This window comes from Pogona vitticeps, chromosome 6 (genome assembly GCF_051106095.1).
Source record: "Pogona vitticeps strain Pit_001003342236 chromosome 6, PviZW2.1, whole genome shotgun sequence".
Taxonomy (NCBI): domain Eukaryota; kingdom Metazoa; phylum Chordata; class Lepidosauria; order Squamata; family Agamidae; genus Pogona; species Pogona vitticeps.
Window position 1 is genome coordinate 98,478,450 of NC_135788.1, and position 15,025 is coordinate 98,493,474.

Here is a 15,025-nt window from a genome sequence, read left to right on the forward strand (position 1 = left end):
AGTTGTATGTCAGAGATGGTGTCTGTCAGACACTCTAGAAGTTATGTTAGAGACTTATATAAGGAGTAACTTTGTATATCAAGTATGAAGATAATAAATCAATATGAATAAGTCAAACACAAGTCTACAAAGTACAAAATGTCAAAGCACTGTTTACTTTAGTCTACATGTTATACAGTAAAAGTTCTTTAATCTTTTTTAATCTAGACAAAGTGATCATTTATTTTCAACTACTGGCCACACACAAAACAGAGACTACTATCCATTCTACTCTCTGTGGTTTTTAATATAATGTGTTAAAACAACTGTGCACAAACTCTCATATACATTTTCAATACCCTTTCCCAATGCAGGAATCCAGGAGAGCTTATAAAATTATTAAAAAACAAATATAACTACAGATATGATGTTAGAATATTAAAATACAGTTAAACAAAGGATAATGGGCAAAATCCTGTTGCGTTAATGCACCTCCCATTCTCCAGCTGTGTTTAACTGAAAACTTTTATTGCTTGGCTAAAGATCCCAAAATTCTGGGGGCTGAAATCCAAGAAATACAGAAGTTTCAGACCTACTCAGAACTAAGGTAACAGCCAAGACAAACTTTCCCAAACATGGATTCCTCAAGATGTTTTCGACTCCAGCTCCTGCAATCCTACAATCACCATACATATCAGGATTGTGGGATTATGAGAATTGTAGTCTAATGTATTTTGAGCGCATCACACTGGGGCAAGACTGAGCCAAGGAATAACCTAGGTTGAGTACACAGTCTGTCCCAGCTGTGGTAGCTTTATCACTCATTTTCATCCACTTGTTGTCAAATACAGGTTGCAACTTAGCAGCAGCAGCACAAGATACTTCTCATTCCAAGAGTGTCCTTTTAAAACAAGACATGTTCTCCCCCACACTTTGTTGTGTGTGTGGTGGAGCAAATGCTTTTGTGTGGTTTTATGAGAAATCAAATGTGCCTGGAAGGGTTCTAAAAGCATGCATTTCCAAAGAAACAAGAAGCCACTCTTTCCCCCTCCCACTGCCCCCTAACCATCTTCAGCCTCCGCCTCTCCTGCTGAAGCCAAGGTCAAGAGGAGGGGTGCCCTTCTTGGCCCCCAAAGTGCCACCAACAGGAGCCAGCTTCCAACACATCCCCTGGCAGAGCGTCACAGAAGCACCACAAGGACCTTCCAAGCTCAGGGGTAGGTGCCTGGGCCAGCCAGATGGGCTTGCTCCAAAAGCAGGTGCCAACAGAGGGGGCCCAGGAAGTCCCAGAGGTAGCCTTGCTTGGCCAGAGGAGGCCCCTTCTACAGTGGGGGCAACTATGTGACTACATTTTCCCAGAATCCATAGAATTGCTCCCTAGGCCACAGCTGTTTTTTTTTATGTCAGCCTCCCCCAGAGGCCCAAGGAGGAATTACAGCTCACCCCGCCTGCAGGCTTCTAATTGCCCTTCGCATTTTAAAACAATCCTTTCCACAGTGCTGCTGGCTGGGTTTTGCAGTGCCACGGGGCGGCACAGTTTGGAAAACACTGTGCTAGCAGGTAAAAAAAATAAGTGTGTAGAAATAAATACAAAGTGAAGACCACTGAGAAAGGTAGAGGCTGCTCTGTCTAACATGTGGAGATACAAGCTTAATTCAAATGAAAGCAAAATGAGACCCTGACTCACTACCACCAAGGGTAGGGAACGGTGGAAGGGCTCACTGCCAACTGAGGCTGATGCACTTTGTAATACGTAATGCACTTTGTAATATGTAATAAATAATGCCTAGATTCAAAGTGTAACTTTCTAATAAGAAGAAAAATAAAAGAGAGCTGCCTGACTGTGTGCGCACTACTGAACTGCACTGGAACCAGATGTCTAATGCTAGCCAAAGGTTATCTGAAGGGGTTAACTACCAGATAGAACATGACATGGCAGTTAAGAATGAGGATGATTGTATTTGCTCTGCTTTGTCTCTTAGGCCGAGGCTTTTCAGTTAAGGAATTTTTCAAAGATGCTGTCTACCATTAGTACTGTATGTTGCAAGATGAAACATTACGAAACTCTCCTGTCTGTCAAGCACCAATCTATACCAAGAAAAATGTACATGTACTGTTAATTTTTCAGCATTTTATACAGTAAAAGTTCTTAAAAGTTTTTCCATGACTAAATGAATATTCTTTCAAGATCAGCTATTTATATCAAGGGGTAATGGATTCATGATATGTGTGGGGGGTTTTATAGTCACACTTGATTTGCTGTGTGTAAACTCTCAGACCATTACAACATATATGATGCAGAAGTCAGCCTCATCACTTCTGGCCTTGGAGTGATTGGTACCTGTTCCAAGGAAGCAAGTGTATGTCAGACTTTGTGACCAGATTCATGTGCCTTAGATGCACCCTTCAAAGCTCACTCACACAGAAATCCTTTTGCACAGCCAGCTAAAATCAACAAGATTGCAAATCTCTTTCTCTTCATGTGTCAGGGCTTCTCAGCTTCCCTGTTAGAGTCCCTTCTATCTTTCTATGCACTGCCTACCCATTCAAAGACATGCACAATGGATGCCTGCCATTGGGTGGGCACGCAAGGCATGGAACCAGTTCCTGGGAGAGGAGCACACAACACACTTGCTCCCCATTCTCTGTGGCTGCCCGACACACTTGACTGCTAGCAGCTGGCAAAATCTGTGTATCCAACAGCCTGTCAGAATCTAAAATTAAGCAACTACAACTACAACAGCAAAACTGTCACTAATAACAGAAGTGTAAGAGATAAGCTAAGGAGAAACAGATGTTCCTGTAGAACTGGAGCTGGGGAACAGGGAGAGAGAACAGAAGTGCTGCTTTTGGAAAGCAACTTAAAATGAGACCTTGCTCTGTCTCTGCAAAACTAACATATGAGTTTCAGAGCTTTTATTACCTTTCCTGAAGCAATTTTCAAATGCTTCTTTGCACGCAAGGTATCAACATTCTTTGTCTACTCTAAGCTGAAAAACTGATGACCTCCTTAAGTAACAGCTATTACAACCATCAAGCTCTCATCACAACCAGCATTTGCCTCCCTTTATACTCCTCACAGTCAACACAGACGGGAAGAGGATCAGTGCTACCTCTGAAAAATCTTCCATCTCAAGTAAAGTGATTTTGGTTTTGGTTTTAGAATTTTAATTATGCAGGCTTCATATTGTCCCACCAACGAGCTGGGTAATCAGTTTACCAACCATGGAGGGATGGAAGGCTGAGCCAATCCTGAGCCACTTGTCTGAGCCTATTGAGATCAAACTCAGGTCATGAGCAGAGTTTTGACTGCAGTACTGCAGTTTAACCACTGTGCCAGTGGTTAAACTGCAGCCTCCATGGAACCAGTTCCCCCTACCACCACATGGCCTAGGAAGTGGGGCTTTCCCTCCTTAAATGAGGGTCCTAGGCCCTTTTCCCTAGGAGGCTGAGCTGAGGCTGAAGACCAGGTTTGCCTGCATCTAGGAGAAGGAAAACTCCAATTTCAAATCTCGACTGCCTTGTGGCTATATCCACTCATGGAAAATGCTTCAGGAGTTAACCTAGAGGCAAAATCTAGAGCTGGAGTCCTGAAGGCAGTTCTTGTCGTTCTGCCAACTCCTGTGACGTTGCTGGAACCAGTTGTATTGGCTCTTGCCTTTCCACTGGACCATTTCAGCAACGTGGAAAGGGGGGATTTGCTGTTTGGGTAACAGCCTATCCTCCATACTACTTTACCCAGGCTTCATGCTTTGGAGAGGTCATTTCTTGATACAGAGCATGTTACCATAGTCTCTCAAGACTGAAGGATGCCTATGTATATCTAAAAAATGACCATTTTGCACTAAAATTCAAGATCACATTGCCACTAAATTTAAATAAAGTTATTGTATTTGCAATTCTATTCTATGTTTGTTATGTCCACTTACTTGCTCATCAACCCTGTAAGGTTGGAGATTCTCAATGCCCAAGACAATCCATGGATGGGATCCCGTGATAGGAATGAGACTAGAGGTCTATTAGATTAGAGTCTTAGGGACCTGCCCACACTGCCATATACAGTAGAGATATTAAATAGATTGCTGAGGTCACTATTCGCGGGGGGGGGAGACCTTGTCCACAAGTCTTTCTGTTTGAAACGATCCATTCTCCCCCTTTGAAAGCTGTTGTGTGCCTTTCTGGCCCAGAGGTAGGGCACACATTCTTTTGGCTCCCTAGCAGGGAGACAGCCAACAGCTGCAGATTCGGAGGGAGATTTTGAGAGAGAGAGAGTGGGATGAGAATGAGGGAAGGGAAACAGAATGGCGCAGTCAGGGGGAAAGAGGAGTGATGTTAAAAAAGAGAGTAAGTTCACTTCCCCAAGAAGTTCAGGGAAGCACCTAATCGAGGGGTCATTTGCTGTTCAGATAAGAGTAGCACACCAAATGGCACCACTGTTCCTACCTACCTACCTCAAGATACCCTTTGTAGCCTGATCTACCCCACACCAAAACCACCCGGTCTGGACAGAGCCTAACTTTCATCCTTCTACTGGTTCTACTGGCATTACAACTACTTTCACTCAGGCTATCCCTGTGGCCCACTCTGCCCCCAGGAAGCTCCAACTTCTTCTGCAACCCATCCTCCAGCAAGAACTCTCATGCCCAAAAGGAGGGTATGTTATCTGGAATGCTTCGGGAGGGAATTGATTAAGGAAATGTAATATTAGTTCTCATTATATGATGGGCTTATTGATATAAGAGGAAAACATTTGCATAAAACTGAAGCCTGTTCACTGCCAAACCATACACCACAGCATTGGGGGTGGGATGGGGAAATGGGGAGTGTCTCCTAGCAACGTGCAAAGAAAAGTTAAACACAAGTGACAGAAGCTGATCAAAACCCCATCATAAACAGACAAATTTGTATATACCATACATGTCAGGCTTAAAGCACACTGATAAGAGAATTATCAACACAATTCTGAATCACCAAGAGAAAATTAAATAGATTTTTCAAAAGGCAACAAAGCTTTCAGAAACACAGCAGATATTGAGATTAGCCTGGCACAGAGAGATTACCCACCATGCTTCTTCTGTCTCTGAAAAGAAGATTTCACACACTGCCATGCCAGGGCACCAAATTACTGCTTGGAATGAGCCATTAATTTGATTCCTGCTGTGTAGGACTCTTCAGGAGCAGTGGTGTTGGAGCTTTTGATACACCATTCGGACTCCACAAGGTCCATGGAAACTTGCTGAGAGGCAATGCTGAGAAAAAGAAACTCTGTGCAGGCTCGGAGATACTGGCCAGGATCCCTTATGTTGGGGGATGGGGATAGAAATTGAAAATCTTCGTGGCTGCTGGAATCATGTTTATAAGCATCTGAAGTTTATCTAACCCAAACCTCAGCACACACACCTTCTCTTCCATTTAGCTCCTCACTCGATCCCCAAACTGTAGCTTCTAAGATAGACTGCAGCTCTAAATTAAGGACTAATGTGATTTCTTGTGTGTGCTTTTGCGGCATTCTCACCCAAGCCGTCTTTCTTTATTCATATCAGAATGTTTACATGATTAAAAAATTATGGACATATATGAAATATAGGTTAAATTAAAAACAAATTAAAATATTAAGACAATTAGATGATTTTTGACCAGAAGCAGGCTGGCTTCAATAGTGTTATCTTAGCCATTTACTAGATCTTCTTTTATACACAAGGTGGGGCATAAATTACATGCACGTAACTGTTGCACGGATTGAATTTCTCTACAGTCGCAGAAAATTTGTTTGATAAGCTCACGTCTCCTGAGAGGAACCAATATGCAAATCCAGTGGATTCTTCCTGTATTTGACTACATCGAGAACTACTAAGATGTTGTGGTTAATGAAGTTGGGATAACTGGTGTTCTTGGCCTCTAATGCACAGCAGCCCCAGCCAATACAGTCAATGGGAGTTGTAGTCTAAAGACACCTGGAGGGCCAGCACTGTCCACATCTGGACTAAGATCAGGAAGACTAGGTTCAAATCCCTACTCTTCTATGCAGCTTAGGAAATGACCCTGGGCCACTCACTATCTCTCAGTGTAATTTACTGCACAGAATAGTTGTGAGGTCAAAAGGAAGAGGAACAAAGTACAGTGGTGCCTCGCTTAATGATTTTAATTGGTTCCAAAAAAACATCGCTATGGGAAAACATCGCTAAGTGAAACACGTTTTCCCATAGAGATGCATTGAAAACCGGATAATCCGTTCCAATAGGAACGGATTGCTGTCCTTAAACAAAAATCACCATAGGAAACATTGCTAAGCGATACAATGTTTCCCCCATTGGAATGCATTGAAGCCTATTCAATGCATTTCAATGGTTTTGCAATATCCGTTTTTGCAATTTTTAAAGTGTCTTAAAATGTTCAAAAACTGTTTTAAATGCTTGGAATCGCTAGTGCACCTTCTAAAACGTGTGCAAACTTAATTTGGCTTTGTTCTGACTCTTCGTTACTTTTTGGTGAATTTTTTTCTCCCCCATTGGAATGCATTGAACCCGATGAAACAGGGGACCCAAAACGCATTCGCTATGCGAAGCGTCGTCCCGAAATCGCTAAGCGAAAATCGCCCATAGGAAGCATCGTTAAACGATGCGGAAAATAATTTTTAAAAAACCATCATTAAGCGAATACATCGTTAAACGAAGCAATCGCTAAGCGAGGCACCACTGTAAATGCTTTTTGCTACTCTAAATTCGTTGGAGACAAAATATATTATAAATCAATTTTTTTCCCAAAAAATCCTATAGAACATATGTGAAACTGGCCACATAAATAGCTATCAGGGCCCTGGCTAGTCCTGTATTATTATGAAATAGCAAATGCAGAAATTAATGCAAGGCTAAACCTGGCACTGAAAACTAGTTCAAGGAATGCTGTACATCCAATTCCAAATTAAGACTTGTAAACTGAAGGCTAATGTAAAATGTCATGCAAGAATCCATATAGTTCCTCAAGAGGAAATAAAGGGGCTGTGATGGCCTTGACTTTGCATGACCTCAGGAGACTTCAGAGACTGACACCAGTGGAGAAACCCCACCCTTCCCCATTAAAGTCTGTCAATCAGAATCCCACTGCTCTGCTGGAATGGATGGTGGCGGTCCTGAGAGGAGCCAAGCCCCCTTATTTGTTCCAAAAACAAAATAAAAATAAAAGAACAAATAAAAAAGACAAAAATTTAGTGGCACCTTAAAGATTAACTATTATATTTTAACATGACCTTTCACGGATAAAATCCACTAACCCTTTTGTCAAATTATGTTCAACTTTTTCTTAGAGACAGAAACAAACTAATAACAATTAAGGCAAGGGGTTCCAAAGCAAAATCCAGTTAACCAGCTAATAAATATGAGCACAATGTACACCATTAGTTTAAAAAGTAAAACAGCAACTTGCCTTTTACAAAAGCAGTACACTATTTAGAATATTTGCAATTTTACTGCTGAAATTTATTTTACTGCTACACATGCGACATCAACTGAAGTCAACAGCACTTCATGGAAAACGAAGAAGCCTATTAGCCCACCTTTTAAAACAAATAAGTGATAAAAATGAAATAATAATTAATGTGAGTAGATAAATAGACATCACCACGGTGGGAAGGTAATAGTGGTCCGTGTCTAGTCGCGCTGGCCACGTGACAACGGAAAAACTGTCTACAGACAAACGCTGGCTCTATGGCTTGGAAACGAGGATGAGCCCCCACGCCCTGGAGTCGGACACAACTGGACAAATTGTCAAGGGGGAACTTTTACCTTAACCTTAAAAGGGAACTACTGTATCAGTGAAGTCTGTAAAAGGACAGTAGGAAATCATCTGATGCTTTTTAATGTACAAAGAGAGGAAAAGTAAACCATAGTAGTATTTATCTGATACAAAATTTAAAACGTTCCAGTCAAGTCAGTTCCTTTTATTTTTCACAATTCAGCCATTTACAAGTGATTTAAAAAATTCTGGGCAGTATCTTTTAGAAAAACTTTAAGGAGTAGTAGTTTACACTAAGCAGAACTTCCAGGGATTGGGATTATTTCTTAAATATACAGTGGGGTCTCTACTTAAGAATGTCTCTACTTAAGAACAATCCAACTTAGGAACAGCTCCATTTGCTAAATTTTGCTTCTACTTGAGAACAGAATCCAAGATAAGAACAGGAAAAAAAACCTTTCCTGCTCTTTTTTTAACCTTAGGTCATCTTAGGTTAAAAAAAAATTCTCCCCCTAGTGGTAGAGTACGTATTAACCAGCTTTGCATTAGTTCCTATGGGAACTAATGCTTCAATGTACGAACGCACCTCTACATAACAAAAAAAACAGCCAGAACGGATTAATTGGTTTTCAGTCCATTCCTATGGGAAATTTTGCTTCAACTTAAGAACGTTTCAACTTAAGAACACCATTCCAAAACAGATTAAGTTCTTAAGTAGAGGTTCCACTGTAGTTTCTATGGACGGAAAAGAGCAGATACGGATTAAATGGTTTTCAATGCATTCCTATGGGAAATGCAGATTCAACATAAGAACTTTTCAACTTGAGAACCACCTTCCAATACGGATTAAGTTCTTAAGTAGAGACCCCACTGTAGTAGCTACTTGTCCTTCCCACCAAATCCTTTCAAGTTAATCATTCCTTGATCTTTGGGCAACAACGGACAACATCCATCATAGTCATCTTGCCCACTATTGTACAAGTGACTGTCAATCTTCATTCTTTGAAAACCTGACTCTCAGAACCACAAGCTATGCCTAACAAAGAAACAAACAAGTTTGAACAGATGTAGAGAAAACTAGGTTTCAAAGGAAAAAGCAACCCATAAGATGATCCACCGAAAAGCCAGAGAGGAATTGCAGATGAATAATAATTGTGTGCCATCAAGTCATTTCTGGTTTATGGCAACCCTTTTCAGGATTTTCTAGGTAGAGAGTATTCATAAGTGACTTAACATTCCCTTCTTCTGCGAATACCCTCGATCTGTGCAGCTTGCTCAAGGCCACACAGGCTGGCTCTTCTCCCTGGAGACACAGCAGGGAATCAAATTCCCAATATCTGGCTCCACAGCCAGATACCTAACTCACTGAGCTATCCAGCCAACTAAGTGAAGAAATAAAAGGAAACAGCACATAGTGAGCTGCAATGAAGCTAACCCCTGAAAACTACAACTGATATGCATTATTTCCAATAATACAGCACCATTTTTTAAAATATAAGTTCTAGAGGATGAAGTGCAATTCCTTACAAGTTTCCCACACTGAAGCAGAGGTCTGGACTGATCCTGCACAGCTTTTCTATTGTTATCAGGGTATAGCAACATGGCGACAAGGTTATGGGCAGGATGTGAGCAATTAAACATTTTTTTAAAGGATGTTTACCCACATTTAACATATATACTGAAGGGACTGAAATGTTCTGATCTGATGTTTGATTTTTAGAGTTTGAAAAAAGCAAGAAAAAGAAACATTTGAGAAGGGCTTTTGACAGCAGACCACTGTGCCTTTTCAGTAGCCAGGAATCATGACTTCCAGTACTGAGTAACCAAGGAAAGAAAAATATGCAAGCCCTATGAATCAATGAATATCTGGTTGGTAGGAATGTAGACCCCCCAAACAATCCCCACCCAAACATATGTCATGTTGTATGGCTTGATACTTCTTCTGGTCAACAGAGTAATTCCCTGTTTGTATCCCAGCTTTGTATGTGTTTGTTTTGTTTTGCTTCTTCTGTAAATTGACAGCTGGCCTCCTGCTAATATTTTGAGCACTGAACACGGTTCACAGCCCTGACATGCATCCCAACCATGGCATGCATGCTCCCCACTGATTTCTTCCCTGTTATTTCCCTTATAGTGATCTACTTGAGACAGAAGGTGACAATGTACAGCAGGCATTGGGGGGGGGGGCAAAACAAAACACTAGAAACTATGGCCTAATTGGACTAATAAAAAAGCGCTGCTAAGGAATCTGGAATACCAGTTCAGCTTCATATTAAAAAAGTGATTCAAAATGTGAAATACACATTAGAGCTTAAGTTCTCAATGGCAAATGGTCAGAAAAAGTCCTATTTCTATGCTGACAAGGAAACCTGGAAATCTAATGATGGTACACACAAATATTTGTGATATGGTTATCTGTCCTCTATAGCAGTGGTCCCCAACCTTGGGCCTCCAGATGTTCTTGGACTTCTACTCCCAGAAATCCTAGCCAGCAGAGGTGGTGGTGAAGGCTTCTGGGAGTTGTAGTCCAAGAATATCTGGAGGCCCAAGGTTGGGGACCACTGCTCTATAGCTCTAGTACCCAACCTTGGGTCTCCAGATAGTCTTGGACTGCAATTCCCAGAAATTCTGGCCAGCACATCTAATTGGTGAAGGCTCCTGGGAGTTGCAGTCAAAGAACATCTGGAGAACTAAAGTTGGGAACCACTGTTCTACAGCAGATGTTGTCAACCCCCATCCGTGGCCCAGTGCTGGTCGGTGGCCTGAGTCTGACCAGGCTGCAAAGACAGACCTCCCCCCCACATGCACTCCCCTGCCCACAGCTGCTTTGTGCACATGCCCACGTGAGTGCTCCCCCACTCCTTCATACATGCGCCCAAGTGCTCGTGTGAAGGAGTGACAGGGCACGCGGGCAGGCGTGCTGGCACCCCTGCGCATGCGTGAAGGGGTAGGGGAGTGCTCATGCCAGCGCTGGCGGGTGCACCCCCACCACTTTGTGCATGCACCCAAGCGTGCACACACCCGCGGGCACCTGTGGCCCCCCACCTTCCTTGAAGGCTCAGCCGGTCTGCAGTCCCAAAAAGGTTGGAGACCGCTGCTCTACAGGACCTGGGAAATCCATGTTAAAACACCTGCTAAACCATTAAACCTATAGCAGACACTGTCTCTGGGGCTGATCTCCAGGTTATTGGGAAGATAAAAGTGGTGAAGGGGACAGCTATGAACAGCACCTTTTTAAATCATATGAGAAAAGTCATGTTTTACCACTTAAGCTTTTCTCCTCTCTTCGCAAATGCTGCTTTTATATCTTTTGGTTTCTAACCTAAACTCCACAAACAAGCTTTTCTTAGATGGCAATAACATTTGTGGTGAGGGCAAAAAAGAGGGATGATCAGAGACCAGTTTTCAAGAACCTGCAAATCGCAAAAAGGTTTTTTTTTGTTTTGTTTTTTGGTTTTTTTGGTGTTTTTTTTTGTTTGTTTGTTTGTTTGGCTTTTAGATCTCAGTGTAACTGTAGGGACAAGCATACACACTTCCCCTAAGACAGGAGCACGCCAGAGTCAATGGCCATCACAAAATCGTCTTGACTAATTTGATCCAGCCACAGAGTAAAAATCTTCCTTTTTCATGTTTCACTGCAATTATAAATTGCCTCAGAGGCAATCTTCTTATACAGCAAAAATGCAGGGCATACTATACTTACTATGTAACATTTCCCCTCTGACCAAAAGACTAATGGCAAAAAATCACACAGGCAGGTGATGTTTAATAATAATAGGTGACTTCCACCACATTTAGCTAGGTGAATGTATTTCAGGTCATGAAAGAAACAAAATTCCTCCATGCAAAGGGTATCTTGGAAAAAAGTCAAAAACCCAACAGAAAGGTGATAAGGTTAAAGGAAACTGAAAAGTATAATTAAGAGGAACAAATCTCTGCAGAAAGCTTGGAGGTTATTTACAAAACCAGACTAAAATCACATCGAAAAGAGAAGACACAAACAAGCCCAAAAGTGTGGTTATACAGGAGAGTAGATATACAAAGCAAGAGCTATAAAAAATTAAAACATAACATAGCCCAGCAAATTGGCAAAGAAGTAAAGAATGTATTTGTGGTGGAAATTCCTACACTGAACCTACAAGTCTCTTAAACTAGTAGCAGAAAAGGGGTAGTCAAATGATTAGACCTGAAAGCTATGGGAAAAGTGTAAAAAGGAAAAGGGCGGATTGATGAAGTGCGTTACACACAGGAGAATATTGGATCATAAAAGATGTAACATGAAGCTAGTGAAGAAAAATACTGATCAAGAGGATAAATCTTCTTCCTTACAAAATATATTGAAGCTTTATTAGTTTAGAAAAATAGGCTCAGTGTTTTAGGTACATGGCTGTGGAGGCAGAGGTTGGAAGTTTGATTCCCCAACGTGTCTCCTGTGAGTAGATCCAGCCTGTGTAGCCTTGGTCAAGCTCCACAGTCCCAGGATGCTACCAGAAATAGGGAATGATAATACTCACTTGTGAGTGTTCTCTATCAGGAAAACACCGAGAAGGGTCAGAATTGAAGGGCACATGATTATTAGAAGCACATGAGAGGAATGGACACAATTGCTATCTCTCAGAAGACTAGAACTCCAGATCAGCCAATGAAAATGACCAGCACTCAATTCATGAGAAACACAAACACCATTTCATTCCTTTATGGGATCTAGTGCTGCAAAATGCAATGATGGCCCCTAGCTCAAATGGCTTAAAAAAAGAGACACTTCTGGGATTCTGCCCTATTACAGCACAGCTCAACCTTACCCAACCTGGTGTGCACCAGATGCCTTGAATTACAACTGCTAATGATGGCTGGCAAAGATGGGAACTGTGGTCCAAACATCTGGAAACTACCAGGCTAGGGAAAACTGGCACAGACAATGATCATTTCATTTCCCCCTTCCACCAGACAGGTCTCTCAACACCTATTATACATGGCTGATAAAGAAGACTTTGAAGGTAAAAGGCAATGTGCATCTAATGGTCAGATGTAAATATAAATAAATGATGGCTCTTTTTTTCCTAACCATGTTTGTGAGCCTCCAAGCAGCATGTTAGCTATTGTGATTGAAAACAAAGAATATGGTGATTCTGGTCTGATCTGGCAAGACAAATCTATGTGTTCTAACTCTGAAACAGGCTAAGGTTATAAACTGCCTGACCTTTTTGCAGCTATGTAACAAAAAGAGCAACAGAACATATTTTGGTATCTTATTCCTCCCTGACCACTAATTACAGAAATGTGTTTTCTAAAATTAATTAATTAATGGTGCTTATGTACTGCACCTTAGTGCACAGCATTATTTTGGGCATTATACATGTAAAAGAGAACAAAATAGCTGATGACTCACTGCCCAGCTGTGACGGACATGTTATGTTATATCTACCCGTTACAGCTTCTATATTTTTTTAATACTTTATATACTGTCATCCAAAAACTACACAACACAGTAAGGATTGAGGTAGGTAAGAGCACCTCTCCCAAAACATTTCTAGCTTTGTGTATGCTTCTGGGTTGCTACTATATATGATAGTCTACTTACAATCTGAAGTAATGAGTCCAAAGTGACCGGCCATGTTCCAAAAAACATTGACCAGCACAGAGTACTGCATAATTCGAGATGTTTCTTCTTTGTATTTACATGCTTGATGAAAAAAAAGTACGTATCTAAACGTCTGCAGAACTCCCTTCTCTCTCTGCAGAGGAATGGGGAGTAAACTCCTGGATCAGAGATTATGACGACAGGAGCACAGAATGGATCCCTTTAAAAAGTCTGGTAAGACTAAATTCTAGGGAGTTGCTTGAAACCAGAGGCTCATGAGGCCCTTGTCATTCTAACCTCTTCACAGCTAGACAGATACCATAGATACCTATGCCAAGGCATAATGAGGAAGACACCTGTATCCACTGAACTTTCTCTTTGGGCTCTTACACAACATCCTAATTTTAATTGGCAGGGAAACAAATCTGACTGTTCTGCACATGAATTGCAGTTACTGTGCATTACCTTTGAGCCAGTTCCAGATTTCTTCAGATGCAAGGGTTAGTTTATATTTCAGAGAGCAGAATACTTACTGAATGCCAGACAAGTCAGCTTGTGCAAGAGGTGGTGACGTAAGCTTGTCTTTCTAACTCAGTTAAGTTATGTGGTTTGGTATATGAACATGTACCTTCTAGCCTATCCCCTTGTGTTATTTTGAAAACAAACACTTGGTGTCCACAATAGTTCATCAAATGCCTGGCTCAAAAGCACTGTGCACTCCAAGTCCTGTCTAAAATCCTAAGGTTGTTCCTGGAGAGGAGATGTCAACATCACAAAAGAGAAAAAAAATCCTCCAAGCTGACAAGTTATTTAAGCAGACATTGAAGTTTCTTTTGTCAACTTGCAGCAAAGGCAGAGGAAGAAGGTGAATTCTCTCTTCCTGCAGCTCCATATAATTTCAGTTAATATTCTGCGTACTGTAGTAACAAAATAGAATATTTTCAAGAAAACATTTTTAAAAGCCATTCATCAGTAAGATAAAAGAGCAAATAAAACCAATTCATAAGGCAGCAAATTTTCCCTATATATCACAAATACCTGTAGCAACACAGCATTTGTATTTCAAGAGGATTGTTCAACACATTCAAAGGTGGAAGAATAACAGGTACAGAAATTTCAGCAGGATTAATTCACCATACTGTCCCTTCTGCCATGAAATAGAAAAAAATATGTGAAGGGCTACAGCACCATGAAACATAGTGGAAACTTAGAAAAATACACTGATGCAATATTTTCACAGATCGATGTATTAAGATGTATTAAGGCTACATTGCACTCACTCAAAATGACATGAAAAGTATATTATGAAGATTTGGATATAAAACAGTCCATAGAATTAAAGAGCAATAATCCCTGCACATACTGCAGGCATATGTCAGTCATAAGAACAAATGCATTTCTGCACCTATCAGGAGCCATATTCTTCTACATTCTGGAAGATGGAATTGTCTATGAGCAAAAACATGGATTTCTTCAAATTTTTATTCTCAGCAGAGTTTGACTGTCAGCAAATTTCAGGGTAACTCAAGTGTTTTGCTATGTTTGTCCTCTTTAAAAAGTAGTAATTTGATGCAGGAAGGTATCAATGAGTTCTTCTGTCTGACTTGCCACTCAGCAGCATCACCCAAAAGTATAATCACTATTTCTTCATTCATGTTTTCTTCAAATATTCTCAACCAACCATCCATGTTCACATTTATAGATTTCCTTGTGCACAAGTTCCTTACACACAAT

At 41.0% G+C, this 15,025-nt stretch overlaps 1 protein-coding gene across 2 annotated transcripts in view; it reads right to left on the reverse strand.

Moving 5' to 3' along the window:
• The window catches only part of LOC110079152 (speckle-type POZ protein), a 50,722-nt gene that overhangs the window by 16,941 nt on the left and 18,756 nt on the right, over window positions 1-15,025 (reverse strand). The gene's annotated exons all lie outside the window — the stretch shown is intronic.